Genomic DNA, 13,193 nt, shown 5'->3' with positions numbered 1-13,193 from the left:
TACTAGTAATAACAATACATCATTTCAAACATCAATCATTTTATTTTTATACTTATATACTATACTAGTAATAACAATACATCATGTCAAACATCAATCATTTTATTTTAATGCTTGTTATATTTTATATATTTTATTATAGAATAAAAAGAATCAATTCATTGATTAATTAATTATCCTAATTTTTTTTTTAAAAAAACAATAATTCCACTGTCATGAGCCTGAACTTTTCAAATGTTTTAGTATAAATAATAAGAATAGATTATTTGAATTATATTGTTATAACGTCACACGCCTGACAACCAATCAAATTGCTGAAAAAGACGATGACCTCAGCGAGCATCGTGGGAGACTGGTGTTAGCATTGTAGCAGCTAAAGCTAATGTGCAGTTCGTTTATTAAAAACAGGAACAGAACTCGTTGTGTAGCTTAAATAAAACACATGAAAGTTCAGGTTTGAATCCAGCTTCAGAGAAACAGAAACTCTGAGGACAAAGATTGAAGATCTTCTCGTTGGGATGAAATAACTGAAGCAGTAAAACTCCACCTGCGCAGGTTAGTTGTGCCCCATCACTTCGATGAGTAGGAGGATGTGCAGTCGTAGAAATGTGTTATGATGTGGTAAAAAATAAATCTCTTCTCACTGCCAAATAACCACAAGAACAAAACTGATGTGGATCTCTCACCAGCTGCAGTATCGGTTACAACAGGAAACACCAATGCTTATTACATATTTGATAAATGTTGTGTCCTCCTACGTCCTCTCAAAGTGAGGTCAACTCAGGTTTTGAATTTGAATAATTCCTGTATTGTTCATTGTGCCCCGTGAGCGACGTGCTGGAGCACGCCATGCACCAAATACAAAAAACTGAACGGTGCACAAAGTCACTTCTCGTCACCTGATCCAGCTTCAAGACATTAACACGTGAACTCAGACGTAAATTGGAATTTATTGGATGATATATCTTGTCACGATGGTTTGAACTTGAACGCGTCACCGGGTCGACAGGATTCTCGAGGATGGAGAAAAGGACAATGAATGGCTTGAAACACAAGGAGTCGATGTCTGGCTTTGAACCGCAGGAAATCTATTTCAGGCTTTTTAACGGGGTTTCTCTAGTTTAAAGCACGGGCTGTAAATAAAGATGGACGGCCCATCTCCTCTTCCTCCTTTCCAGAAATGAAGCCAAAATATCCTGGATACAAACAATCCCATCTTAGGTTGATGGCGTCATTCGGAGCCAGAGTCGGTGCAGCAGAGATCAGGGGATGTCGTTTTGCAGTTGATGGTGTTTGAACAAATTGTATTCTACCTGATGATGATGATGATGATGATGAAGATGGTGTAACCCTGCGCAGACTGATTTACATTCATTGTGTAAACCATCCCGTGTAAAGACATTTTGGTCTTTTCTTCTTCCCTGTAATTAAAATCTACTTCTCATTTGCGACTGATTTGCGTATAAAACAGTTTCAGGTTGGACTCGTGGAAGCGCTGAGGGGGAACTCTTGGCATCCATGTTGCCATGGTTGTGTTCAACACTAAACACGGCAGTTACAAGTCAACAGTTATCTGCGATATGCCACCCTCTGGCCCTATTAAAATGCAACCTTTGTTTAAAATACACCCTGTTTTAATACAGCTTGGCTCAAGCGCTGAGCGTCTGGCAGCCGCGCTCGCTCATTTTTCTTTATGAGACGCTTTTAAAGAGCCACAGCACCTTTTTTCTGTTCTTTGTTTCCCAGTCTTTACTTAGAAGGGTTTTGACAAGAATGACAGTTTGATTTGTGCATTTGTGCCCGCAGAGCTGGAACTTAATGGCTTTGTTATCTCGAGACGCTAATGGAGCCGAGCAGTTGTTTCTCTTAATTGAGACATCCACAGAATGATTTATGGTCGGTAATTAAAATAAATGATGTGCTTTTTAAAGGATAATAGCTAACTTTGGTCCTTGGCTGACAGCTTGATTATGAATCAGTAGTTTGCTGTGTTTCTTTCCTCTGATCAGAACATGTCCGCTGCAGCAGTTGAATTACAAACCGACCTGTTTTTTAGTTTCTTTTTGTTTTTGTTTTAGTTTTTGGCATTCACCACACAGGGAGCAGAGGCGATTGCTAAGCCAGGAGCTGTTGTTCCTCATCATTAGCATGCTCTATGACTAAACTGCACCGGTTTATATATTTGGCATCACCAAAACAGGCTGAAGAGCTGCAGTAACTTTCCACTGTGCCACCGCAGGCTGCAGCAGCGTTTTATTGCAACATGCAGTGGTGGCATTTACACGGCTCCTGAAACTCTGACTACAACTTGTGAAATTTGTGTGGTTGAAGTTTGACTTGAAGCAGGAGAGGGTCCGCACATAAGACCCTCTCTCTCGGGCCACAGCTCCACGCAGCATGAAGGTGGTGCCTTGCTCAACAGGACCTCTGCATCCGATACTTTTCTGTTTAAGCTGAAACACATTGAACAATGTGATGAGTAATAATGATAAGATTTTCTTGCTCCTCTTGTTATCGGTTGAGTTTTCTTCTGGGTTCCTCTTGTTGTTTTTCTTTCTTTCTGTCTCTCACCTGTCACTGTCGGATGTCTGTGACTCTGCATCATGTGGGTTATGAAGGTATGAAGGTCGACTTATTGATGCATATGTGGAAGTTTCCACCTACATGTGTCGGAGTTCACCTCCTGCAGAATATCTACGCTCCACCAAGGTTAAATCGCTCTGCTTTGACATTTATAAACAATATTATTGGACCTTTGTTTTCTGGTTCCTCAGACCGCTGGCAGAACTATGTAAGCGTCTTTTTCCGTCTGGTCGTTCTTGGAGCTTTGACACAGACATCTCCAAAATATGAAATGGCACCAAACATGGGACGACGGTCAGGGTGAAACTTTTTAGACATCCGTCGTCTCAAATTAGCACCGGGCCACCGACAGACGCAGGGATAAAGGATGTAGATCAAGATATGATTAAAGGTCACAGCCTCTTGAAATTACAGGCCTGCTGCAGTCGTGTTTTTTCCATGTCGGGCCGGTCTGGATGGGCTCGGACCTGTGGCTCATCCTCCAGCCCTGGTTAGTGGTGAGAGCTGTGCAGCCCCGGGGGTGTGGCAGTTTGCAGCTCTGGTTAATAGTCGTATCCGGGATAGGCGTGTTCTGGTAAATTGGTGGCAGATGTCATCGAGTTTGGACACAGGCAGGGACTTTCAGAGGGAGAGCGGTTGGTTTGTAAATAACTGTGGAATTAAAACTGAAAAGTGCCGTTTTAAATCCAGAGGCCATAATTCGCTAAAAGCAGTTACACAGTCACTGAGTGAATAAGTACAAACACTGTAAACACAGTTCTGCAGGTGCAGCGGAGACACAGGCTTGAATATTAGCAGACGTATTCATAATTAATAGACATTTTCTAAAATTAGAGAAATGTTTGGTTAATATTTGATATACTTAATATATATCCGATACTGAGGTCTGGGAAAGGCAAAAAGAAAAGAGCAGGCTTGTGTGCTGATCATGTGATATCACTGAAAACTCTCGACGGGCTAAATTGACCTTTAGGGAGATTGATCAGTCGCCTATAAGCCAAATTCTTTCGTTTTCTTTTTTAGAAATCGTGCTGCATTTTTCTGAAATGTTGATGCGACTGTCTTAAGTAGTAATATTTTGTATTTATGCCGTGCTACTCTTCAAAATGAGTCTTCCAGTTCCTCTTCCTGTTCCTACTGAAAGAAAGAAAGGTCAAAGGTCAGAATCTCGTCGCCTCACAGATCCGCGGTGGTAGATTTTTTATCTCCGGCGACTTTGTTTGGCCGGAACATGACCCCGTTGATTACGTCTTCACAGACACAATGCTGCTCTGGATAATCACAGAGTTCTCAGAGGGACTTCTTTTCTATTTTTCAGCAGAATGTCATTTTCAATTAAAATAGTCGACTGTGGGTTGTTCTGGATAACAAGGGCGTTGTACCTGTAGACTAACATTGCTTTTTAAACTGATAGAATCGTGTATTTGAGATGCACATGGGTGACAAATTAAAGAAAAAGAACAAAGTAGAATGACTGTTTTCAATAGATATTTCTTAATCTGGTGCTTTGATCATAGAGGTAGAGAATAAAATCTCCTCAAACCAAAACTATGTCCACGATCCTCAGAAAATCCATCTTTCTTTTATGTAATTTGGGTTAAAAAGATGATTTAATGAAAGCTTTAATGATTTCTAATCCCAACAGATGCTGCACAAAACGTCCAGGTCCTTCAATGCACTGATTCTGACACAGGACGGAGAATTTGTTGGTGAGTTTGAGACCATTAGACGTCATCTGTTGTCCAATAGTATGTTTAATGTCAGTATGTTTGAATACGTGACTCGAGGCACAGAATCCTCTCGGTGAAAACAGGGAAGTAATTTATGAAGAGGAAAGGGCAGATGAATTTTTTTTCTCACATCTGCAGAGAGAAAACAATTCCTGGTTTTGGCTCCACAATTGTTTTCTGTGAGTAACGAGACGTAAAACGAACTTCATTAGCACAAATGTGGTGAAACGTTCCGAACACGGAGAGAAGTGTGTCAGTCTTTCTATTACGTTCACAGAAATTAGAGTCATGAGGGTTTTTAGTCAACAATGGCAGCATTTTCCTTTTTTTCTCGGATTAATTTAATAAACATAAAAATAAAGAATGTGCTGGAAAGGGGCTTGTTTTATATAATTAAATAATTAATATAATTCTTTTTGGAAACTGAAAGCAGTCTCACTGCTGCTGAACAGTTTGTAATGAATTCTCAATGTAAAAAAAAAAAGAATGTAATTGATTAATTACACAGAAAAAGATGCAAATCCTGAACTGTGAACCTTAAATCTTTGAGTTTCTCAAAGCCGGTCTGGTGTGTAAAGTCTAAATGTCATGTTCTTCATATCAGAACAGAGAATATTCTACTTCCACTTCCTTTGACCCGAAGAAAAAGTTAAGATTTGTTGGAAAAAATGAGACTTAAGACCTTAAAGTGGAAAAAAACAACATTTCATCACTTTGAGGATGGCGTCTGATTCGTCTGTTTGAAGTCCGGTGTCAGATATCTGCGAGCAGATGAGTCACCGCGAGGGATCTTGTTTTCACGACCTTCAGATTAGTCATTGTTTACTGGATGAAGCCGCAGGAGTTGACAGCTATCGGGGGGGAAAAGAGTTTCATAATCCCTGAAGAAGAACTGCAGCTGTGGTGTTAAATAACCAGACGTGGTAATAACTTAGGAATCGTCAGGTATCACAGTGAACATAACGTGTGTTTCGTCACAGTACAGCTGCTGGTGCTGATGTGACCGAGGAGAAAGTGGTTGGGATTGCAGTCAAGCTGTCACTTCCTGCTGCGGCGTACTGTAGAACTGCTCTTATCGTACCGAAGCGTGATCCTGATGTCCATTTATGAAAAGGCTCGTTCTAAAGTCACCAACAAAACGCACTGATTGGTCGTTTCTGGTGCCAAATCCTACGCACTGGTCCTCCAAGGGACGACGTGCAGGAGGAACAAGTGAAACTTAATCACCTCGCTGACGGACTTGTTTGCTTGTTTCAGACTAAATAAAGATAAAGACAAGTTGAGTGTTTTTGTCCTCCCACGAAGACGACTGAAGCGCGGCCAGTCGCAGTCGTCTGGACCTCTGACCTCTAACAGCCTCCTACCCTGTACTTTAACCCGACAGCCTCCGAAAACCTCGGCTCCTATTTATACCACAGCCGAACACTGCAGCTCGTCAGAGCAGCTCTTGTGGCCGGCTGTGAGCTTGTAAGCAATTTGTCTGTGGGGAGAGTTATCAGTCGGGTCGGATGAACGCGCCTGTGATTCGCTCAGAGCATCCAGCGTCACCTTGATCTGAGTTTAGTGGTTTTACTGGAGACAAACTGGGACGAGGTTGATGATCACAAACCATTTGGGCTCATTTTGTTCACGGTCACGGACCACAGACTTCTATCTAAACCAAGTTTAACCTTGTTTTGACTTTTCTGGTTTCGCTTGTACTCCGGCTTGTGGGCACTCTGCATCTCCCGCCACCTCTTCACCAGATCGTCAGCCGACCTCTGCGGTCGACCTTGAACTCTTGTCTCTGTCCACCTGACAGTAACCTGTTGTCTCTCTGTGCTCAGGATAGCCACACTCATCCAGAACTCCTCCGCCACCGTTTCCTGACTCCGGCCTTGGTTCCGCCGAACAACAGTAAGCGAATGCATCACTGGAAACCAAACCCACAACACACGAGCGGTTATTTATAAACCTGTTATTCAGCAGAAGAAGAAGAAGAAGTTTAAAATCAGAGTATTGTGATCTGGAGTCAGACAGAGGATTCGTGTTCAGTTGAACGTGACCTTCCTCTGAACGTGTCTCGTCCGAGACTCCTGAGAACTTTACAAAGATGAAATAACACCAGACAGGTATAAAATAGATCCTTTGAATAAATAAATAACATTAGTCGTTGCAAATAATAGCAAATGCCACCTTTTGCTACGAGGCATGATCGGTATGAGTCTCATCCCGTCGATCTTTTTACACACTTCTTGGATGGCGACGCTCAGAAAAGCTCAGAATCCTTTAAACGTCCGTTATCTGGGCTCTGTTTGGTTAAAGACGAGCTTCCACTCACTGACGCCTGAGGGATTAACTCCACCTGAGGGATTAACTTCGCCTAAGAGCTACAGTTCTTGTGCCAGCTCTGGAAAAATGAAAACAAATAAAAACCAATTTAAGATAAACACGGTGGAGGAGAGCTGAATATTTTTTACAAACACTCGCACACAAATGACACACGGACATGTGCGTATCAGAAAGAGACCACACGAGGTGCAGCCGCATCTTTTGTCGTCAGCACATTTTTAAAAACAGGTTAATCTTTCGCATTTAAAAACTCAAACAAGCCGATGATGTGAAGTGAGCCGATCCTTTAAGTGAAGCAGTCACAGTCATTAACCTCGACAGATGCATCTCGCCCTCCAACGGGACGTTTAGCTTCCGCTTAGCTCGGAGCAGCGGCGGCAGGCCACGGTTGAACACTGGGCAGTTTCCAGTAGCTGACAGCAGGAGGCTGTGGTCTCACATCACAGTGTGCAGCTTTATGAAACTGAATCACGGCATTGTTGAGAAACCTCCCCTGGATAAATAGGGGTTGAGTAAAAACCTCATCGCCAACCTGGGAAGTGGACATTTGTTTTCGTGTATTTATTTGGAAGAACTTTCAATCCATCATCCTGCTATGTGACTAACCGAGCATGCTGGGAAATGTTTTGGTCGACGGCCATCCTTTCCAAACCCTGAAGTTTTGATGACTCACTCCCGAACAACATAAAACCTGGTCTGGAAAAGGAAGCAGGCGTTTCTGAGGCCGCTCTAAAAAAGTTTTAATCAGCTCCAAATCTGACCGAACGCACTGAAACCAAATGTTGTCCAATGTCCAGCTCTTAATTTGACGAGACTCAACAGATCAAACTGAGTTTTCATGTTGCAGGCCTCAAACTCCCCGAGGGGTTTAGCTGTTTGGCTGCAGCTCGCGTCTACACAGAATCAAAAAGTCTGAGGTATGAAGTCAATCACAGTCTAACTCAACAAGTTTTCTTTCAGTACGTTTCTATCGTCGGTTTAATCACAACCCTCACGATCACTCACTGAACACTGGAACTTCCTGATTCCACCATGAATCTGCAGACATGGAGTTCATGCCACACCGAGCTGTTGCTTCCTGGGAGCAGCTCATGCCGGCGGTTTGTCCCGAGCGACCTCAAACGCAGCACCGATAGCGTTTTGGTTTTATTTTCGGTTGAAATGCTTGTGAACGCCAACGAGCGGAGACGTTGAAACACACACACACACACACACACACTCAGTGAGCTCCACACACACACACACACACACACACACACATACACACACACACACACACATAGGTGCTGATTTGGCCTCCTTGTCCCAACATTCTCAGGTAGTGACTTCAGTGTTGTGAAAAGTATGTGTGTGTGTGTTTGTGTGTGTGTGTGTGTGTGTGTGTGTGTGTGTGTGTGTGTGTGTGGCGCTCGCCCTGGGCCCAACGTTTTTTTCAGGGGGCAGGCCTTGGGACTGACTCCACCATCCGACTGTTGCTACACACACACACACACACACAGTGAATCAGCTCGTCTGGCCTCTCCACTCATCTGGAGTTGATTATTTCACCACTTCCCCACACACACACACACACACACACATACACACACACATACACACACACACACACACACACACACACACACACACACACACACACACACACACACAGACACAGACACACACACACTGACATGAGCTGTGTAAAGTGTGTGTGTGTGTGTGTGTGTGTTCGGTTTTGAATAGATGGGTGGGGGGTGTCTCTGGGACTACACACACACACACACACACACACACACACACACACACACACACAGACTTATGATTAATGTTAGCGTGGCTTCCCATGAACTCAATCACCCTTTCAAAATAAAAATCTCTCTTCTTGCTCCGCTCTATAATAATCAGCTGATTTTTCTTTTCTAAACCCTCTGACGGACGTTTCAGGGCCGAGCAGATTCCTCCTGCTCGTCCTGACCGAACGGTAACGATCTGGAAATTCATTTGCACAGATTCTCCACGTAACAGGACTCAACGTGGAATTCCTGATAAAGGTGGAGATGAACAAGACTTCCCTCTCTTTGTTTTGACCAGTGAAATAGTTTCTCCTGTCTCACGTCGTTCTCACCGCTCACGTGATATCATTATTATTATTTTGGTGAAGAAATGCTCAACAGTCTCTGCTCAACGGCCGACAGGAGACAGACACGGTTATAAACATAAAGAAGCGCTGAGCAGGAAAACACAGTGAATATTTCACAGCTTGTTCCCGTTGCTGCTTTATTACAGGTTCAACAAAACAACTTGGAAAACTAAACATCCTGGTTTCAATCTAGAAAATCACACTTCTGGTCAAAACACATGAAATCCAGGCTTTAAGGAGACATAAAGTAAAGCTACACAGTGTTTGATGTTTCTACTCCTCTGTCCCCGGGGAGAGTTTCTCATATTTACTTTAGAGAAATAGAGAGAACCAACATTTCTACAGGCAAGATCAAAGTTGGAAACCGTCACCAGAACAGGAAACGGCTGCAGGAAATGAGCAAAGCCTCCAATCACAATGGAGTCATCTTCTCAGACTGAGCACCAGGTTAAATAAATCGCTTGTTAGAGCTGATGTACATTCACATTCCGGTAACGATCTTGTGGGACCGCCGGGTGGGAGAGTCCCCGCTGCCAAAAACCTCCACTCCTCTGGAAAACACTGCGTTGCTGGCGAGAGATGACCCAGCTCTCCAGGGAAGTCCGCAGCGTGTTCTGTCTCTTTGAAGTCTCTTCTCAGAACCATTTCAGCTCATTGTTTCCTTGGCTGCCGAGGCGACGCTGTTATTGAGAACATGGTTAGCTCGGCTCGGGGCTCGAATTGATTTGACAAACAGCGAGAGTGTGAGTCACAGATGAAATTTCCTTCATTCCTTGATGGTTTGGGTCTTCAAGGACGCAGCGATGACTGAGCAGGGGGAAAAAACCAGACGAGGCCCAAACGTTCCCTCTGAACTTTTTAATTTCTAACACCCTCACCTGCTCAGTTCCCAGCTGACGCTAGCCGACGGAGACGTCACACACGCGGGCTCGTTAAGACCAGCGGTTAATAAAGCAACACCTTGCTTGGTTCAAAGGTGACCTCTGACCTCCGCGTCTGTCAGGGTGAGTCAGGAAAACTAACACCAGCGCTTCGGCAGCTGGAAGGAGTCGAGTCTCAGAACTGAACCTGGAAAATCCTCAAAGTCTCATAAATGAGAGAAATCAAGAAGCTTCAATGGAAAAATCCACTTTAGGTTTGAACATCAGGTGGTGTTGATTCATTTTGAATTCACGGCTGCTCTCAGAAAATGATTTTATTGTCCCCGGTGACTCATGCAAGACGCACTGCAGATGTTTTCTGATATTTACACGGCTGCTATAGTTGGAACTGGAAAAGCAAGAAGACAACTTCCTCAAGCGTTGAAACCCAGAAATGACTGATAATAGTTACAGCAACAGAAATATATTATTATTGTAACGGAGTTCATCATGAAAAACTAACTTCCTGCATACACTCGTCCTAGTTTTACTATTATTATTATTATTATTTCTGACCTTTGACCTGTGAACCCTCAAGACACCGGTTTGCAGCTCATGAGAGAAAAAGGTATAAATGTAGATTTAGTATTTTTCTTCATACATTGTGACATGAAACCAGAAAGGAGCAGAGGAGCAGAGGAGCCGCAGGTCGGAGGGGAGTAACTGGAACAGCCCAGTGTCACGAAGGTGATTAAAACGTATTTGACACAGTGCTCGCAGCTATTTATCGACGTCGTCCATTCACTCACACGCCTTCCTGTCACCTGCAGCAAACAATTATAAACTTTGTTTGTGTGCCGCTCACCTCATTAGCACGGCCGTCGTATTCCTCTGAAGCTACAAACCTTTGAAACCACAGCTGAGCAGCATCAGACCAGTTTGACTCATCAAACAGTTTGTATTTACACCCACACTTTTCCTGCTTCGATGATTCACAATATCTGCTGCGACAAAGCTGAGGTCTTTTTTTATTCTCCGGGGGTGAAGAGGAATTCTTAGAAATATGGAAAAAAAAAAAAAAAAAAAACCTTTGTGCAAGATTAAATAAATGACAACACAGACTGACGGAGCTCTGGAAACTCCAGAAGCCACTGTGATAAACTTTCTCCAGCTGCTCTGAAGTACAAGTAGATAAAGAAGTTACTGGTTTCACATGAGCCGATTTCTGATTTCTGATTCCATTTTCACTTGATGGTAAAGTTTGCGATCCAAACTGAAGGAGCGAGAAACCAAAAGAAAATCACACCATGAAAAACTTGTTTCAGCAAAGAGACGTTTGGTGGAGACGCTGGTGTTAATGTGCTGGAAAGAAAAACACAATCCAGAAAAATGTCTGGACCCAATTTTCAGGAGTTCATGTCTGAAATCTGTGAATTTGAGTGTATTTGTACTTTAAGTATATAAAAAGCACGTGTATTATTATATTATGTGTCCTCACCTGAAGTGGTCTTCACTGTCATCTTTAACCCAGCGTTTGATAAGAAGCTGAATTCATCTGGCTTCATTGATTGGATTCAGGTGTTTCTGTCTTTGCTGTCATTTCATATTGTTCACATTTTGAAATAGCACAAGATAAGTTTATCTCATTTTACTTTAGTGTTTTGTCCCCAGATGAACTGAGGAGGTTTATTTTCTGCCCTTTAAGCTGTTATGATGCTGTGTGTGTGTGTGTGTGTGTGTGTGCGTGTGCTTAAAGGCAGTTCATTTACGTGTCACACGGTTTTAATTTGGGGGTTTTATGAGGTGATAAACACACAGACACGTTGTGTTTGCTCTGCCACTCAGCCTGTGTGTGTTTAAAGAATTATTGAGGTAACACGAGCTCGCTCCTGCGATGAACTGGATTAGATAATTCTGTATATCTAAGATAAGATGACTGTTATTTACGCACCATGACTACATTTGACCTCTGTCTCCTCGTCATCTCTTATTTTCTCTTCTCTTCATTTTGACTTTTACTGTTATTGGTTTTAAATTGGCCTGAATATTCTTTATTATCAGTTTTCTGCTATTTTCTGTAAAAGTCTGAGTTTCAGCCTCATCTGCTGTCCACAGTTGGTATTACAGTCAGTTCTTCAGTTCTCCTGCTGTTTCACAATAGAAAAGAAAAACTATGAGGATCAAAGCTGCAGTAATATCAGGGGGAATATTTTAAATCCTCTAAATAAATAACTTTTTTTAAGTGTGGCTCTAATAACTCTAATTTAAAAATAAGAAAAGCAAAGTTTTTGTTATCAATTATTTCATTTACTGAAAAATCATGAAAATACAGAGAATTCCATCAGACCTCAAACAATTATTCACTCGGACTCAAAGAACTGTTTAGTCTTTGCTGACCAAAGGTCAAGGTCACGTTGACGACCTGTTCTCATAAACACTTCACATAATCAAAAATAATTATTCCGCCTTCCTCAGATTATTTTCTGCTCCATACCTGTTCTGAGCTGCTGTGCTTATACCTATAAAATATACTTTGCCATTTAACAACTTGTATTTGTTCTAAACAACACACCAATAAATCATTTTCATTATTATTTCATTCTTGAATGAAGCTGCTTTAATCTTTCTTCTCTCGTCGTCTCTCCCCTGCAGGAGGTTTTCTTCAGCGAGAAGTTTAAAACATAAGAGTTTTCACAGACAGAATTACTGAAGGTTCAGAGCTGCAGAGATAAATGTTGAACCACTAAAATCAAGTTTGCAGTTCTCAATTTCAACCACTAGATGAAGCAATTTGACCCTGAATCACAGGCATGAAACACAAAACATAAACTAAACAAAATCAAACTACATGTTGAGATTTTAATAACTTCATATATTTGAACGAGGGTGGAAAAGTCAGCGGCAGCCAGGAGATGCTGGTAAATGTTTATCGGTGTCTGGGAAGTTGGTCGGTTTGGCCTCGCAGCCTCTGTCGTGTAATGACGGTTCATTTCTCTGGTGGAATTACAGGAGCTGTAAACGTCCGAGGAAACCAGCAGCATGTGTGTTGGCAGGTGGAGGTTTTAACTCATGAGACAGTGAAGCGCTGAAATGTTTTACTCTGCAAAAGAAAACGTTCTTAATGTTTGCATGAATGGTTCAAACTGTAAATATGTGAAGCGGTTTTCTTCAGGAGAAATCACTGAATGACACAAGAGTCATTTCTGCTCCTGAGTGAAGGTCGTGGTTTTTAAATTATCTTTAAGGGAAGTGAAAAAAGTAAATCAAACTCAAGATGCAATAGTTCTAATTCACTTTATGTGAGACGCACTTTTAAAAACAGTTGACGTGGAAAATCTTTAACAAATTAATTGCACTAATCTGTAAAATCCTTATAAAAAAAAAAAAAGATGACTTTATTTCTTTATTTTGAGACGTTGCAGCTTTTGAGCAAGTCGTCATGGTGATTCCCCCCCTCCCCCCCGAGCGAGAGGCTTCGTAGGATGTCTAAAGAAATGCTGCGTCATGGTTCAGACCCCCGGACCATCAAGGTTTTATCATCACGTCTCAAACAAACACGCATTCCAA

The sequence above is a fragment of the Paralichthys olivaceus genome, chromosome 24 (assembly GCF_024713975.1).
Source record: "Paralichthys olivaceus isolate ysfri-2021 chromosome 24, ASM2471397v2, whole genome shotgun sequence".
NCBI lineage: Eukaryota > Metazoa > Chordata > Actinopteri > Pleuronectiformes > Paralichthyidae > Paralichthys > Paralichthys olivaceus.
The sequence above is the reverse complement of the archived record's forward strand: the minus strand, read 5'-3'. Positions refer to the sequence as shown.